Source organism: Morus notabilis, unplaced genomic scaffold, assembly GCF_000414095.1.
Source record: "Morus notabilis unplaced genomic scaffold, ASM41409v2 Scaffold1266, whole genome shotgun sequence".
In the NCBI taxonomy this organism is placed as follows: Eukaryota; Viridiplantae; Streptophyta; class Magnoliopsida; order Rosales; family Moraceae; genus Morus; species Morus notabilis.
This window is the reverse complement of record NW_010357930.1, coordinates 25,851-30,404: the sequence shown is the minus strand read 5'-3', so window position 1 is coordinate 30,404 and position 4,554 is coordinate 25,851. Positions and strand designations below refer to the sequence as shown.

At 34.4% G+C, this 4,554-nt stretch overlaps 1 pseudogene; it reads left to right on the top strand.

Moving 5' to 3' along the window:
* Positions 1-333: 333 nt before the first annotated feature.
* Positions 334-3,338, top strand: LOC21385398 (annotated as a pseudogene).
* The last annotated feature ends 1,216 nt before the right edge of the window (positions 3,339-4,554 follow it).

The following is a 4,554-nucleotide window of genomic DNA, read 5'->3' as shown; positions in this document are numbered from 1 at the left end:
TTTATCAGTAAACTTTAGACTTATTATTTTAATTTTTTTTGTGTTTATCATTATCATTTATCTTTAAACTAGTTCTAATTTTGTTATGATTATTAGTTTTAATTTTATTAAGATTCAAACACAAACTTTTAAACTAGTTCGAGTTCTATTATGATTATTAATTTTAATTCTAGTAGGATTCAAATAACAAAAGAATTATAAATTATGATCTCCATGACTAAATTTTTAACAGCAAAATTCAATCTGTTGGTCCTTTAATTATTCAACTCTCATGAATTCTTCCATCCACATGTTCCCCTTCTAATAATTCCTTAGTTTTGGCAGCCTCTGCACCAAAAAAAGGTATACGAAAATAAGAAAAATTGAGAACAAACCGTGTAAAAGGCTGACAAACCTGAGGATTATTAGAAAGAGAGAACATGTAAATTTGTACTCAAAAGTTTTGGTCGTTTAACTCGGCATTAAACTTTTTTTGACGTCGTTTTTAGGGTATTGATGTTATTTTCGTAGGGTATTGTAATGACGCCGCACGGCGTCGTGCTGCGAGATCTCGGACTCGACATCCGACGGCGAGTCTGCTGCCTCGCTCGTGGACGGTGACGCCAACGGCGACTCCCTATCCGCCTGGTTCGGTCGGGATCTTGTTCTAGACGACACACAGACTGCGACGATCTAGCCAAAAATCGCCAAGTTCAGATCTGCTATTTCACCTCAGATACGACAACAACCGGTCCTTACGATCTCCGACCCCCTTCCTTGCGATCTCCCATGAGTTTCTTCGTCGCCTGTCGCTCGCCATCGCAGAGATTGAGATCTACTCCATCGCGAATGAGAGAGAGAGAGTCGCCGAGTAGCTCGGCTCAATGCCGGAATCGCGAAGAGTCGCCGTCGTCGGAGAGCTTCAACTTCTGGCGGGGAAGAGAGTACGTGATCTGAGAGAGAGAAGGTTACTGAAATAGAGAGGGAGGAAGCTTCGAGGCCTCATCGCTGAGAAGCACTGTGCTCCTATCATTCTCCGACTCGCGTAACCTCTCTCTCTCTCCCGATCTTTTTATTTTTTTGATAATATCTTTTGCCACTGAAGAATGAAGAATAAAAGAATATTTTTTGGTTAACTTAAGCTCATGTTGTTTAAAAGTCTGGTTTTTTTTTTATGTAATTTCTTTTTTCTTCTGGAAAATTAAGAACACGCGATCATGTTTTGGTTAATTAAAAGGTTAAGTTCTCGGAAATCTCTCCTTTTTTTTTGAAATTTCTTTTTCCGCTGAAGATTTAGGAATATGTGAAGATGTTTTGGTTAATTAAATCAAGTTCGTGGAAAAGGTTTCCTTTTATTTATTTATTATAATTTCTTTTTCTTCTGAACAAATAAGAATAAGCGAAGTTATTTTTGGTTAATTAAAGCTTTTGTGGCAGTGTTGTTTGGTAATGATGTAATATAGATTCAAAGAATGTGACCAAAAATGAATTAGTAGAAAATCTTATCATATGCTATTTAATAAGTTCCTAAGTTGGAACCTTTTTAATTGTGCATAAATTGTGCTTAAACTTTTTTTATAGAATTGGTAATCTAATACAATGGTTGATCATGTAGATGGCAATCAGCTGGCACTTTCGACGTGAAGACGAAGACTGGAGGGCCGTTTGGGACCATCAGGCACCCGGCGGAGCTCGGTCACGTTGCAAACAATGGCCTCGACATCGCGGTCAGGCTGTTGGAGCCCATCAAAGAGCAGTTTCCAATCCTTTCCTATGCAGACTTCTACCAGGTATATCATATTACAATTATTTTGACCTGAAACCAAAATTTTGGTCCAACCTTTCTTTCTAAATTTTTTTTTGATTGTTTGTATTTACATGTCTAATTTGTTGATTGAAGTTGGCTGGAGTTGTTGCTGTTGAAGTTACTGGAGGCCCTGAGATACCTTTTCACCCAGGAAGACCCGTAAGCTAGTCTTCCAACTCTATTCTACTTTTATGTATTGTGTCTTTGATATGTACATATTTGAAGCAAAACCCATTAGTGATTTTACCATCATGTGGAGAAACGAAAGTAAGAGAGAATTTTCTAGGAAAGAAAATGAAAGAACGTTTGAGGGATAAAATCTCGAGGAAGAATATCTGAAACTGATCAATTGAAATTTCTTCTGAGAGTTGCACATCAGGACTTGTAAATGCAGAGTTGAGCTAAATAAAGTGTGATCAGTTTGACTAATCTGACCAATCAAAGCGTTACATTTGTCGCGGCTTCTAACACTTGCATAACTAACAGCCTCTAGAATCTGTTTTGACGCAGGATAAACAAGAATTACCACCAGAAGGTCGCTTGCCCAATGCCATAAAAGGTTGACTTGATTAGTTGCTTCATCTAACTGAAAATACTAGCAAGATTAATCACAAGTGTGTTTATATATATAGGTATATGTCTGTGTGAAGGATAATATAGTATACATTCAACTTAACATTCACGTTAAAAACCAAAAAATTTAGGCCTTATTCTTTTCACAACTCAAGTTTTATTGCTGCAGTATTTTCTCTCACAAAAATTCAAATTTCACTTTTTGTTACAGTGTTTTATCCTCACATATACAACTCAAGTTACTTAATTATATCTTTACAACATCGGTGTTATACAATACTATTGAATAAATGTAATGTTATGCTTTCATTTTTAAATGTTACGGGGAAGTAGAGGACCATACCAAAAGTCTATATGTATGATTGGAAAAGGCAATAACAATAAGGTATAATTGTTGTCGTTTGATGACCACATTTATACAGGTTCGGATCATTTGAGGGATGTTTTTCGCCATATGCGTCTCAGTGACAAGGATATCGTTGCCTTATCTGGCGGTCACACCTTGATCAGTCCATCACATACAAGTTATTATTTGCCTTAATATAGAATCTTTTATTCTTTCTTTCTCTCATTATTATTATTATTATTTTCATTACCTAATCATGACACTATTTTCTGACTTGGAAAATTCTTTTCTCGCAGGGTAGGTGTCACAAAGACCGCTCTGGATTTGAAGGACCGTGGACAACCAATCCTCTAATTTTTGATAACTCTTATTTCAAGTAAGTAATTGTGTCCTTTTGATGAAATTTATTTGGTTAGTGCATATTTTTGTATCAACATTTTTTTTGTGTGTGTGTTATATTATGCTTGTGGCTTGGCAAGGTTAAAGTTGATGAATGAACTAATTTATATGGTTTTCATTGAACAGAGAGCTTCTTAGTGGAGAGAAAGAAGGTCTTATCCAGCTTCCATCAGATAAAGCTCTATTAGAGGATCCCATCTTCCGTCCTCTTGTTGAGAAATATGCTGCAGTGAGTACCCTATTATATATATATATATACTTCAATATACTCTTTATAATTTTGATCGAAAATCTTCTAAATAGAATAATATTCTTAAAGCAAAAATGGGGTTTTATTATTATTTTTTTTTGAAAAAAAATTAAATAAAAGAAAGAGAGTAGAAATTTTAACTTTGTTTCTAATATTTTGGATGAGGATGCATTCTTTGCTGATTATGCCGAAGCTCATTTGAAGTTATCGGAGCTTGGGTGAATATATATAAAAAAAATAAATAAAAGAAAGAGAGTAGAAATTTTAACTTTGATTCTGATATTTAGGATGAAGATGCATTCTTTGCTGATTATGCCGAAGCTCATTTGAAGTTATCGGAGCTTGGGTGAATATATATAAACGGACCTCATTTTTTCAGTCTTATTTGTTTTTCACAATGCGTTATACATCTCACAATCTCTCCCTCTCTCTCTCTCTCTCTCTCTCTCTCTAGATTTGCTGGTGCTGAGTAAGGTAATGCCTGGCATGTGTGGCAGCCTGTGTAATGTGTACTAAAGTTCCCGTGTTTGCCATTTCATGCCAAGTTTCTTGAGTTTTGTTGTTGAATTGCATGTTCTTGTTATGGAAATAAGAGTCTCATAACTCTCAGAAAGTTTATTTGTTTCCATTTATTTGTATGACTAATGTAATGTGTAATTGATAATATTATGGGGTCATGTATGTATGTGGGTTTCAATGTATGAGATGAGCATATTTTCTTCTTTCTTTTCTACAAATTTAGAAGTTAATTGTCAAAATTAAAATTGAAAGTTCACCAACCAAAATGTCATTATGCTTAAAGTTGAAGAACCAACATTGCTAATTATCATATTTTTGAATTATTTCTAATACCAACCAAAATGTCATTATGCTCAAAGTTGAAGAACCAACATTGCTAATTATCATATTTTTGAATTATTTCTAATACCAACCAAAATGTCATTATGCTCAAAGTTGAAGAACCAACATTGCTAATTATCCTATTTCTGGTTTATTTATGATTTATTTATAATATCAACCCAAATGTCATTATGCTCAAAGTTGAAGAACCAACGGCCGTGTTTGGAATTGATCTCGTTTTTATTTTTCACGTTTTTTGAGAAAAAAAAATGAAAACGTTTTCAAAACGACGTTTGGCGCAATAAATACAAAAAATAAAAATGAAAACGATTTTTTAGTTTAGTGTAAAATGAGAGAGAA